Source organism: Schistocerca serialis, unplaced genomic scaffold (genome assembly GCF_023864345.2).
Source record: "Schistocerca serialis cubense isolate TAMUIC-IGC-003099 unplaced genomic scaffold, iqSchSeri2.2 HiC_scaffold_1261, whole genome shotgun sequence".
In the NCBI taxonomy this organism is placed as follows: Eukaryota; Metazoa; Arthropoda; class Insecta; order Orthoptera; family Acrididae; genus Schistocerca; species Schistocerca serialis.
The window spans coordinates 3,349,062-3,363,079 of NW_026047471.1; the positions used below are offsets into that span (position 1 = coordinate 3,349,062).

General features: G+C 43.0%; 1 protein-coding gene across 1 annotated transcript in view; it reads left to right on the top strand.

Moving 5' to 3' along the window:
* Positions 1 to 476: 476 nt before the first annotated feature.
* Positions 477 to 14,018, top strand: part of LOC126438146 (glucose dehydrogenase [FAD, quinone]-like) — a 472,618-nt gene continuing 459,076 nt past the window's right edge. The window contains exon 1 of the mRNA XM_050090522.1: positions 477 to 530. The gene's annotated coding sequence lies outside the window, so the exon portion shown is untranslated. The remainder of the gene's footprint in view (positions 531 to 14,018) is intronic.

The following is a 14,018-nucleotide window of genomic DNA, read 5'->3' on the forward strand; positions in this document are numbered from 1 at the left end:
AGATGCTAGTTGTGGTACGAGGTACCCTCCGCCACGTACCGTATGGTGGATTGCGGTGTATATATGTAGATGTAGATGTAGATGTCGCTATCTCAAATGGATGGATGTACCCAGAGCTTCTGTTTCTCCATTCTCTCTTTAATTCAAACTTCCACACGAAGCTTCTCGACTGAAAGCATTCCTTTGCCGTATCTGCAGGAGTCTTGTACTACCAGACCTGAACGATACCAGCAGCCAGCAGACCTGCTGTAGCGTCCTAGTGTGATTAGGCCCTAAGCTTAACGTGGCCGCAGAGTGGCAATACTACGGGCCGTGGCGGAGAGGTCCTGTCGGTGGCTGTGTCTGCAGCGGAAGGCGGCAGCACGCAGAGTGCAAGGTTGCGCGCGTGCCGCGTCAGGTGGGGGCCTAGAAGGGGGGGGGAGGGGGGCGGCACCTGGAGCTGGAGCTGGAATGAACGTCTGGTCGGCAGTGTGTCCGCGGACCGCATCCAGCGCGCAACACGCAGAGCAGACGCCGCCGCCGCTGCACGGGTGAGTCACAGGTGTCAGCCGGCTGCGAGGCCACGTGTGTGTACGGCTCTGCAGCCGACACTTTAAACGCGAATTCTTCTCAAGTTTGCTGCTGACTGAGATGTTGATTTTACAATAATTTTTAGCGAAGCGGCGTGCTGAACCAACGACTTGATCTGGCCCAACACATTTCTGATACTACGACAAGTTAGTGTTGCCAGGGTGTATAATATACGCCAACGTTTCAATCTCTATACCTCGCGCCGTGTACGCTCTGCAAACTACATCTGCATTTAAATCTACATGGATACTCTGCAAATCACATTTAAGTGCCTGGCAGAGGGTTCATCGAACCACCTTCACAACTCTCCATTATTCCAATCTCATATAGCGCGCGGAAAGAATGAACACCTATATCTTTCCGTACGAGCTCTGATTTCCCTTATTTTATCGTGGTGATCGTTCCTCCCTATGAAGGTCGGTGTCAACAAAATATTTTCGCATTCGGAGGAGAAAGTTGGTGACTGGAATTTCGTGACAAGTTTCCGTCGCAACGAAAAACGCCTTTCTTTTAACGATTTCCAGCACAAATCTTGTATCTGTTCTGTGACACTCTCTCCCATATTTCACGATACTACAAAACGTGCTGCGTTTATTTGAACTTTTTCGATGTACTCCGTCAGTCCTATGCGGTAAGGATCCCACACCGCGCAGCAGTATTCTAAAAGAGGACGGACAAGCGTAGTGTAGGCAGTCTCCTTAGTAGATCTGTTACATTTTCTAAATGTCCTGCCAATAAAACGCAGTCTTTGGTTAGCCTTCACCACAACATTTTCTATGTGTTCCTTCCAATTGAAGTTATTCGTAATTGTAATACCTAGGTATTTACTTGAATTTACGGGTTTTAGATTATACCGAAGTTTAACGAGTTCCTTTTAGCACTCATGTGGATGACCTCACACTTTTCGTTGTTCAGGGTCAACTGCCACTTTTCGCACCATTCAGATATTTTTTTCTAAATCGTTTTGCAGTTTGTTTTGATCTTCCTATGACTTTATTAGTCGGTAAACGACAGCGTCATCTCCAAACAACCGAAGACGGCTGCTCAGATTGTCTCCCAATTCGTTTATATAGATAAGAAACACCAAAGGACCTATAACACTATCTTGGGGAACGCCAGAAATCACTTCTGTTTTACTCGATGACTTTCCGTCAGTTACTACGAACTGTGACCTCTCTAATAGGAAATCACAGACCCAGTCACATAACTGAGACGACATTCCATAAGCGCGCAATTTCAATACGAGCCGCTTGTGTGGTACAGTGTCAAAAACCTTCCGGGAATGCAAAAATACGGAATCGATTTGAAATCCCTTGTCAATAGCACTCAACACTTCATGTGAACAAAGAGATAGTTGTGTTTCACAGGAACGATGTTTTCTAAACCCATGTTGACTGTGTGTCAATAGACAGTTTCCTTCGAGGTAATTCATAATGCTCGAACACAATATATGTTCTAAAATCCTGCTACATATCGACGTTATCGATATGCACCTGTAATTTAGTGAATTACTCGTACTACCTTTTTTGAATATTGGTGTGATCTGTGCAACTTTCCAGTCTTTGGGTACAGATGTTTCTGTACAGTGTTTAAGAAAAGCGAAAACGTTTCCTGCTTGGCTCATTACTAGAGTAATGTAGTTCACAATAACTATTTCGGCGTGTGTAACATTTCGAAGTGTTAGCACAATATGAAGTGCGTCGATAGATATTCTTAAACGTTAGAACATCGTGTTCGACTCTCCAGCGACATTTACACCTGTACAGACGGGTCTTACATCTACCCGCCTACTGATAAGCGTGTACCTCACAAGAAACTGACACGACGTTTCGTTTTTGAAGGTCATGAGTGACCCAGAAAAACGTTTTTAACCAAGGGGATACTCCACGCAAAGAATTTGGTGTATTGCAGTATCTCCATGAACGCTATGCGTTTTGAGATTAATTTGAAGACATCAAAATTAAACGAAAGGCACATGCAAATAGCTGACGTAAAATATTTGAAAAATAGAAGTGCGTTTTAGAAAGTATGCCATGATTTTCTGTAGGTGCGTATCAATACTCACTTTACGTTGGTTTGGGGTATAGCTAATGCCTTACCTATAACGAATTAATAAGATCAGGCGCAGGTGCCGAGGAAAACTCGGTTTTAACTTTCACTGAATTATTGCGGTCTATAAGTTTAATCCTTGATCTGAATTCAGTCCAGTAAGCCATCCGGCAGCAAATAATTGAGAACATTAATCACACAAATATAAGTCTATCTAACGTTCAATTTAATAGCGAAGCTACGTAAGTAAATCATTTTACTGTTGCAGTTAATATACTTGATGCACAAATCTTCCAAGTGGTGACAACTACAAACGCTTCCAATATTCCTCGAGCCGAATTATAAATAAGTTATTCTAAGAAGAGATTTATTTGCCATTAATTAATCCTGGTGGACTGTTTGTGGTTTTGGAACTTGGCCCTCTATAGGTATTTGAAAGCATATAACTACTCACAAGAAAAATAATTTATACTTATTTTATAGTTTGACAAATATACTAGTTAGTATAAAAATATGTCATATATCTTTTATTATCTTTTATTTGTGAACGTGGTGTCCGGGTTCTTTCCTGTTTTCTCTCGTTTATTGTGTTCCCAGTATCAATGAAGAGGAAGTACAATTAACTATTAAAGCAAGACAGTGTTGTCCGCATCTGTGACAACGGAAAAATTGCCTTCAAGCATATCACACACAAGTCCATAAATCATGTGTTTTTCTGATATTTATATAAACGACAGCAAACGTTTTTTACACATTATGTATATAAGTTAGTAAATAATCATGAACTGCATTTCAGTTTTTGTTAACGTAGGTATCGGGACGCCAAAAGATTATCTACACATGCCGGATTTACTTGCACATTACGATAGGAATTCCTATGTGTAACCAATTCCAGAAAGGTGTATTCGCTACAGTAGCTTATGATAAAAGTCTTCATTCTCAGATACATGCCAACGAAACGTAACAACAAGTCCTCATTCGGTTGTAATGTACTAGCTGAATATGGTCGGGCACATTCCACAAAATCGTTGTGGAGTTCCGTAGGAATATTGTTTCATTTCTTACTCGACTTCATTCGCTAGTTCCAGTTTGTCCTTCCATTTTCTGAAGGTTACGTTTGAGTAGGACAACTTTTTCCTCATGACCAAAGAGATTAATCGCCTTTGAAATGATCATCGTCTTGGAAGGAACTGTGCTGTTTGTGGTTCATGAAAATTGAGTCAGGGACCATTCTACTCAGTTAGCGTTGTGCTGCATAAAATCATTTCTCTGAACATTTCAGTGCTCAGCATGTCAGAGCGGGCAGTTTGAGAAATCTGCCCATTGTAGTTCGACTTCGTTGGGTAAAATACGAGAATATTCAGTTGCGTTCATACTTGTTTACAACGCCCACCCGTACAATGACTCAACACCCACCACAAATATCATGTTCAGGAACATTTTAGGATGGTAAAGCCATGACCTATGACCCACTCTCTCAAGGTACACTGAAGATCGGAGGTCATGTTTTATTCTTTTTCAGTAACAATGTTTTGTCTGGTTTGGTGCCACATTTTCTTGAGTCAATCACTTAATCTCAAAGTTCCGGTTTTTCTCCTCTTCCGCTTCCTCTAGTGCCATGGAAAGTATTTTCTCATGTCTTAACCCGTGTCCTATAAACCTGTCATTCTTCTGGTTAGCACCTTCCACGTATTCCTTTCCTTTCTGTTTCTGATGAAAATGTTCTCATTTGTCATCTTTTCAGTCAGTTTTCAGCACAACATGTCAATCGTTCTGTTCCCCTCTTTCCGGTGTTCTCAGAGTCCATGACTCACTTCCAGACATCGCTGAGCTCTGGACGCTTGTTTTCTTCTTTCATTGCTTTACTCTATATTCCAATTCTGTGATTAGTAGGCCATTCCATTCAACAGGTCCTGTAATACTTTCTTAGTTTCACGTAAGATAGGAAGGAAACTAGTGAAAGCCGGCGCTACGATGGTTTTGAGCGAATCGAACATCTAACAGACACTGTGCAACCCTCGTGAAATTGACGGGGAAAAAGTAAATGACCGAAGCAGTAGCAGGTTGTGAAACGATTTGCGCAGATACGGTGCGCCTCTTCGTTTTCACCAGCTTTGCTATATACGAATCTTGTGTGTCCTCAGTGCACCTTCATAGGACCTACATAACGAACATACAAATTTGTTTATTCGCTAGGTTTTTGCAACAGTGACATCAAACTTTTTGTAACGTTTGTAGCTGTTTAATCAGTGGTGGCACTGTACTCAGCTTAAGTTGACCACTGGCGCCTCTACAACCATAATAGGTCTGACGTCTAGCTGTCCTATAATAGGATTATACCGAGGACATAGTGAAATGTAGCACGTGATCTGAAATTTCTATGCGAGAGGTGCTTCACATTCTACATCTAGCTAATGAAGGTAGTAAACTTTTTGAATGAGGCCGCGAGCTATAACTAGCTGAGAAACCATGCGTTACTCGAGTACTTATTTAAATCTTCTATAAATCCATCTCCTCCCTGTCCACCTTCACCTTCCCCTCTCTCTGTCCGTCTCCACCATCCCTCTATATGCTTACCTCCTCCAGCCCCCACTCATTGTTTTTTTCCTCTTACCCCTCTCTCTGTCCATCTCCTTCCTCTCTCTGCCCATTTCCTCTTTCCTGATTAATGTTCGTCTTCTTCCCTTTTCTCTTTGTGTCCTTCTCTGCCATCTGCCTGTCTATCTCCTCAACTTGTTGGGTAGTTTTGGGGGAAGAGACCAAACAGCGAGGTCATCGGTCTCATCGGATTAGGGAAGGATGGGGAAGTAAGTCGGCCGTGCCCATTAAAAGGAACCATCCCAGCATTTGCCTGGAGTGATTTAGGGAAATCACGGAAAACCTAAATCAAGATGGCCGGACGCGGGATTGAACCGTCGTCCTCCCGAATGCGAGTCCAGTTTGCTAGCCACTGCGCCACCTCGCTCCGTCTCCTCAACTTGTCTCCATTTCCTCCTCCCCTCTTCATCCCCACCTCTCGTATTCCTCTGCTGCCCTCTTCCTCCCCCTGTCTCTTTCCATCTCCTGTTTCCTCTGTCCATCTTCTCCTCTCACCTCTCTCTGTCCATTTCCGGGTCCCCATCTCTGCCCATCTCGTCCTGTCTGTGCCTGTCTCCCCATCGTTGTACCTTCTCTTTCTTCTCCATGTTACCACACTCATCGCAGCAAGAGGCTGGTGGCTTTTACCCTTACAGTATTTCTTTCCGAACTGTACCTAATATGTGACCAAATTTGGTTGAAATCGTTCCACAGGTTCAGGATGAGGTTTTTACCCGTGGCTTTGCTCACGTACGCACATGTCAAATATATTTCACACATATTTAACTTATTTCACGCGTATTTGTACGCACATTTCATCTATTTGTAAATTGAATTTCGCCCTGTATTTGCATTTTCGGGTAGCGAAACGTTCTGACGTCGTATGTTCTGAACTATGTATTGTACAACTGTCCAATGTTATACCTTTACAGGTACATGCAGTGTACATGTGCCTTTTTTTTTTTTTTTTTTTTTTTTTTTTTTGAGTCTTCAGTCTCCTGAATGGTTTGATGCAGCCTGTCACAAATTCCTTTCCTGTGCCAATCTCTTCATCTCAGAGAAGCTCTTACAACCTACATTCTCAAATTATTTGCGGGATGTATTCCAACCTCTGTCTTCCTCTACAGTTTTTACCCTCCACAGTTCCCTCTAGTACCAGGGAAGGTATTTTGTGATATCTTAACAGATGTTCTACCATTTAGTTCCTTCTTCTTATCAGTATTTCCCATATATTCCTCTCCTCACCAATTCTCTGGAGAACCTACTCATTCCTTACGTTATCAGTCCATTTAACTTTTAGCATTCTACTGTAGCACACATCTCAAACGCTTCGATTCTCTTATGTTGTGGCTTTTCCACAGTCCATGTTTTACTACCGTACAATATTGTGCTCCAAAAGTACATTCTCAGAAATTTCTTCCTCAAATTAAGGCCTATGTTTGGTACTAACAGACTTCTCTTGGCCAGCAATGCCTTCTTAGCCAATGCTAATCTGCTTTTTATGTCCTCCCTGCTCCGTCCGTCATGGTTTATTTTGCTGCTAGGTAGCAGAATTGCTTAACGTCACCTACTTCGTGATCATCAATACTGATGTTTAGTTTCTCGCTATTCTCATTTCTGCTACTTCTCATTACCTTCTTTGTCTTACATCGTTTTTAATCCGAGCACTTCGTTCACGGTTTTCCAGTCTTATTCCTTCCTGTTGGTTCTTGTACATATTGTATAATACCCGTCTTTTCCCAAAGCTTACCTATTTTTCTCGGAATTTCGAACATCTTACACCATTCAAGACTGTCGAACGTTTTATCAGACCCTATGGACGTGTCTTGATTTCTCGTTAACCTTGCTTCCATTATAAGCTGCAGCGTTAAAAGCGGCTCTCTGATGCCTTTCTCCTCCCTAAAGCCAAACTGATCGTCATTTAACACATCCTGAATTTTCTTTTCTGTTAGCCAGTATATTATCCTTGTCAGCATCTTGGATGCATGAGGTGTTAAGCTGATTTTGCGATAATTCTCGCAATTGTTTACTCTTGAGATCTTCGGAATTGTGTGGACGATGTTATGATGTTTCTCTGAAAGTCAGATGGTATATCGCCAGATTCATATTTTCCACATATCAATGTGAATAGTCGTTCTTTTGCCTTTTTCTCCATGATTTTAGAACTTCTGATGGAATCTTATCTATCTACTCTCTTATTCAATCTTAAGTCTTCCAAAGCTCTTCTAGCTTGTGATTATAATACTGGATCCCCCATCTCTTCTACATCAACTTCTGTTTCTTCTTCTATCACATCATCAGACAAGTCTTCGCTGTCACAGAGGCCTTCATTGTACTCTTTCCACCTATCAGCTCTCTCCTCTCCATTTGACGGTCGAATTCCCATTGCACTCTTACGATTCCTACCCTTGCTTTTAATTCCATCGGAGGTTGTTTTGATTTTTTTGCATGCTGACAATCATTTCTTTTTCGATTACTTCACACGTTTCACGCAGCCATTTCGCCTTAGCTTCCCTGCACTTCTCATTTATTTCATTCCCAAGTTCAAAATGGCTCAAATGGCTCTAAGCACTATGGGACATTTTTTCTAACATCTGAGGTCATCAGTCCCCTAGGACTAGAACTACTTAAACCTAGCTAACCTAAGGACATCGCACACATCCATGCCTGAGGCAAGATCAGAACTTGCGACTGTAGCAGCCGCGTGGTTCCGGACCTAGAACCGCTCGGCCACAGCGACCCGCCGTTCCTAAGTGACTTGTGTTTTTTGTATTCCTGAACTTCCCTGAACAGTTTTGTACTACCTTCGTTCATCGACAAGTGAAGTTTTTCTTCTGTTACCCATGATTTCTTCACAGTTACCTAATTTGTACCTATGTTTTCCTTTCTTACTTCTGTGATTGCCATTTTTAGGGATATCCATTCCTCCTCAACTGTACTACCTACTAAGCTATTCATTATCGCAGTATCTATAGTCTTAGAAAACTTCAAGTGCATCTCACGTTCCTTAGTTCTTCCGTGTCGCACTTCTTTGCGCAATCATTCTTCCTGACTGGTCTCTTGAATTTCAGCCAACTTCATCACTACTAAATTGTGATCTGAGTCCATATGTGCTCCAGGGTACGTCTTACAATCCCATAATTGATTTTTGGATCTCTTTCTGGCCATGATGTAATGTAAGTGAAATCTTCCCGTATCTCCCGCCTTGTTTCCAACATACTTCCTCCTCCTGTGATTCTTGAAGAGAGTATTCTCTATTAATAGCTGAAATTTATTGCAGAACTCAATTAGGCTTTCACCTCTCTCATTCCCAGTATCACGCCCATTTTCTCCCGTAGGTTCTGGTGTCTCTGAAATGTATCGTAAATAAGTTCATAGTAAAGAAATTAGTTCAGTTCAGGTCGAGACGCTGGGCGGGCCAGTTGTTACTGTCCGCAAACCATTGCCTCAAAATGATGCCTTATGAAAGACTGTTCTGTCATGTTGATACTACCATTGTCCCTAAACTGTTCTTCAACTGTACGCGGAACACATTACAGTAAAATGTTGTCATAGCCTTTCGCATTGAGCATTTTCTTAAGTACAATAAAGGGACGACCTCGGAAAATACCCCATACCACAACATCACATACTCCGTACTTCACTTCAGGTATTACACATGATGGCAGGTAACGTTCTACAGGCATTTGCCAAACCCAAGTCCTTCTGTCGGATTGCCACAGGGAATAGCGTGATCCATCTCTCCAAATAAGTCTTGTCGAGTCATCCATTGTCCAGTGGGTCCGCTCTTCACATCGCCTCAACCATTACTTTGCACTGTCTACAGAAATGTATGGGTTATGATGAGCCGCTCGACCATTGTACCCTATTGTTTTTAACTCCATATGCACAGTTACTGTGCTAGCTTTAATTATGGTACCACTATGAAACCCTCAACTGATTCTTTCCGCTTATGTCATGCTCTGTGGTCCCTGTCCATCTATACTTGAAGTCTTCCTGATCTTGATTTAGGTGTGGTTGTTCGCGTTTTCACTTCAGAATTAAATTACCAAGAGCCGGATTGGGTTAAAATATGCATGATGAATTTGTTACTCACATGACGACCAATGACTAGCCCACTTTCTAAGCCACTCAGCTCTCCTTACCAACCCATTCTGCTACTCTACTGATAACACAATATACCACACCTCAGTTTGTCTCCTTCGTGATATCTAGTGGTTAATCCCGCATTATGTAAGGGTGTCCAGATACTTTTCATCAGATAATGTGAAATAAGGATAGTTAAAAAACCAGAGAAGTAGTTACATGTTACTAGAAGGAGACGTAAATTCAAAAATTATAACGGGCGTTAAAAAAAAAGCGCAAACCAATGACAGGAGGGTAATATCGTGGCGCGTATAACGAAGTGTGGTTCCGACCAGAGCGTGGAAGTTCACAGCCCGTCGCAAGAGGGCACGCTGCGTGACTAAATAGAGCTAGCAGCACCATGCTTCAATCGCCCAACGCTGCCAGTCTCATTGTAAAGAGTGACATGAAGGCGTCGAAAGAAGAGCAAATTCGTTCTCTGACAGCGGAACGAGTAGGAGAAACGGACATTCATCGACGAATGTCACAAGTGTACGGTGAACACCGCATTCCCCATGCAAGAGTCAAGGCGTAGTACAAGCGCTTCAGGGAAGGACGGATGTTGTTAGCCGATGACGCACGGCCTGGAGCACCACACTGCATTACCGATGACATCGTCCAGTTGGTGGGTGCACTCATTACCCAGGACCGCCGAGTGACAAAGCCATAGGCACCGTGGTTGGATTGAGTGTCGGAAGTGTTCACACCATCATGAAGGAACGACTGCACATGCGCAAAGTGTGTGCCCAATGGGTGCCCCACAGTCTTCAACCACACCAGAAGCATGTCGAATGGTCCACTGCCTTGCTCATCTGCAGCGACATGCTCGGGAAGGGAATGCGTTCCAGGCACGAGTGGTGGCTGGAGATGAGTCATGGCGTCATCATTTCGAACCAGAATCAAAACGACAAAGTCTCCAGTGGAAGTATCCGGGGTCACCATCATCACAAAAAAAGGTATCTGTCCGAATACAGGAAAGGTAACGCTGACGTTCTTCTTTGACCACCTGCCCCCCTACTGATTCAGTTCCTGCAGCACAGGACAACAGTGAATGGCCAGCGTTACTCGCAAACCTTGATCACCCTTAGCCAACGATGAAATCAGAACGACCAGGAAATCTCACCTATGGGCGTCACTCCTGCAGAAATTCAAAAGGGAGGTTCTCGGCCACACTCCATACAGTCCGGACCTCTCTCCCTGTGATTACGCCATATTTGGTCCCCTCAAAAAGGCTCTGAGGGGCAAACGTTTCACCTCGGACGACGACGTCCAGCTGTACGTGTGGAACTGGTTAACATCGCAGCCCTGGGAAATTTATGAGACCTATTCACCACCTTGTGTCACAGTGGGACAAGTATCTCAACAGCCAGCAGGGTCAATACTTTTAACGTACGGGTACTGGTATCTGTAACTATGCCTCCAGCTCATGTCTTTTAGAACGCCCCTTATAACTGAGAATGCTGGGTGGAGTTGTTAATTTAAGAAGAAGAACCTATAACAAGAGAGGTGATCGTGGTTGGTCAGATCAAACCAGTAGAAAGACTTTAAAAAATGTCTAAGGTGGAATAGTATTTCATTGTGGCTTGGTGTGTTGTTCACGATGAGTAGTTCAAACTGTTTCACTTCAACATTCAACTTTGACTTCCAGTTACGGTGAAACGTTAAGATGGTTCAATGCTCATACAATATTTAGTATTTTGGGCTTCTATCGCCAGTTTCAAAAACATTCACGAGAAACTTTGCAAGTATTTCAAGAGGTCGTTGTGTGGGGAAGGAGATTGGAGGCTGGTCGTTATCACGCAAGCAAGTCAGAACAAATGACTCTGTTATATAGACTAGAAAACGCTTCGGACAGTAGTTAGCAGAGGCGAGCCATGTAATACCAGTTGTCCCTACAACTTTACTTAAACTTTAAGCCTGTCGTTGAATATAGCCCCCGAATAAGGGCTACTGAAAATGTTTGGACGCAAGTTTGCGTTGAGATAAGAAGTTTGATCAGGCGATCCGGAGCAAGACTCACTGATTTGAGCAGAAGTGCAGCAGTACATCGAAGAAAAGGAGATATATGGAGTTGGAATCTGGGCAAACAGCACCAAACTGCCGATGGAACTTCGTGTTCTGGGTCTCTGGTGGAGAACGCGTAATGAGCTCTCCCAGTACCTCCGAAAGGAAGACTAGGTTATATAGTGCTTCAGCTTCTCAGATAGTACATTCGAAATGCGTCTAGTTACGCTCATATCTTTCAGTTCGAGTTCCTCTATAGTCTTGACCATACTTGCTAGCGCTATGGCTGCTACACCGTTTTACGATGAAAATTACAACATCAGCTAACAACAGTTTGATGGAATCCCGGACAGCTTCTAATATTTCTCGAAGAAAATAGATACCAACAGCCATATTTTTATTTAATAATTTTATTTAGCCACCTGCTTCGGTGCTTCATTGTCTTGGCTGGCAGTTGTCATTAAAAATGTCAAAGGTCCACGTCGACTGAAGTTTTTAGAAGTCTATGGAAACCAGTTGGATCAGTGGTCCAATAATAGCATAGGTCAAATAAAATTGTTTTCTTCAAGTCTTCGACCTGCCGCAGTCCCACTTCATTACACATGATGTAATAACATAAACTCGAGTTTTTCTTATTGAGTGAGCTCTGATGTTGTTTTGTGTACCACCAAGTGCTGACCTGTCAACAGTCTCAGACAGTATCTTGACACTGTTATCTCTTAGCGAAAGATTGTATGTTACCCCTTATTTGCAGATAAGAGTGCCTTTCACTTTATTTCCTGTTTTACTATTTCACATGCGTAAAGTAAAATATGTACGGAGTAAGAAGCGAACGGTAGGTTCCCAAGTTGGCCAGCAGAGCCAAGGGGATGATGTGTCGATGGGGAAATCCCTCGTGACGTCAACAAAGAGATACATAGGAAAAGTAAATTTCTTCTGACGCGAATCAAGTAACTGTTATTAACAAATATTGGTCAGCAAAAGTTACGTTTTGCCACCCAGACAGCAGGAGGAGTCTACAGGTCATAAATACCATCTTTCAGTCATTTCACAATGCCAGGAAACGTTAATACGAGAGCTGTTCGGAAAGTAAGGAACGAAAGGTCGCAAAATGGAAACCACAGTGAAAATCAAAACCTATTTATTTGCAACGGTTAGCTCCACCTTCCAGCTACTTCTCTGCACAGTCACTGCTCGGACTTAGACATCTGTCGTAGCGTTGTACCAGCTTTTCAATTCCCTCGTTATAGAAGACATCCATCAGTGCTTTTTGATATAATTTTCTACTCTGAACTGCAGCTCGTTGTCTGTGTTGCTCATTTTAGCAAAGATGAACCTCAGGGGTAGCCAATTACGGACTGTATTGTGGCTGATCAAACACTTCCCATCGAAAACGCTGCAGGAGCATCTTCATTGCCCCTGCAGACTGCGGACGAGAACTGTCGTGTACAACGAACTGCGTGACAGTTATGTTATGTGGATTGCATAGTTTCAGGCGAAACATTTCGCCAGGCCCTCATACTTGGCGGGAGACGCTAATTTGTAGCCATCTTTACGTTCTCACTGTGAGCTCAGAACTGAAAAGACCGACATGATGCGATCGACGGGTGTACTAGACACAGTGCCCAAAGCATCTGTGCAAAGCTTCATCAGATTTTCACAGTATTTTCCATTTCGCGACCGATCGTTCCTTACTTTCCGAATAACCCTCGTATTAATAAACAAATGAATAACTGTGGCATAACCAAAGATACATTATCTTATGCGAACTATACCGATTGTACGCTCAAGCCACAGACTGTGCACAATAGTCGGCAGGACTTCCGCTTTATTACGTAAAACATAGACAGTAGTATTGCAGAGTCCGACGGCGCTGCTACGGCTCAACCAGGGGACATAAAACGAGAGCATCTCCACATAATAGGTAGGAAGAATTTCTACGCCGCGACTCACTAAGTCAGTTCAAGGACGGACTGGACTAATATCGCGAAACAGGTGGGAAAGTGTGGTCATTTATACTGTACGCCCTTTATACCACCATCTACGGACGTAGCGGCTAAACAGAGATATTTCTGGAGGTTTAGTATAAGTGGGGGGTTCTCGCAAGATCTATGAGCAACGATTTTCCCCAGCAATCGCGAAGTAGTGTATATCGTTAGTGAATTCGGTTTATAAGATCTAAATGTAACATTTAGCATTTCCAACTCTGAACTTAGCTTCAGCTACGAGTGTTGTAGGACTTTTACTGTTTACGACGTACACAAGGTGTTTTAAACTTCTAGGGGTGGTAGACCACGTCATCGGGACAACTTTTGTTCACTGACGCTGCTCGGGGACGCTAGACGTCATTCAAGACTTGGTATGTCCCTGGGAGAGACAGGGCGGAATCACTCTGCGGCATTCGTGTGCAATGTGTGATGACTATCATCCAGTCATCAGCTCTGCGTCAAAGGCGATAGGCTTAGCAAAACTGAATCTTTTCATTCGCTTCTAAAATATCTTTCTCCGCTTAGAGACACTCTTTCTCATGGTTTTCTTGTTGAAATCACTATATCACTTTACTGTAGTAGGTGTTATGCTGCACACCTGGTTAGTAGACACTGCTAGTTTGGTGGAATCTCGTGATCCATGATCCAGTGAATACTAGCGTCGCTGCGAATTTCAGTGAACATTTTGTCTCTAACAGAAGTTGT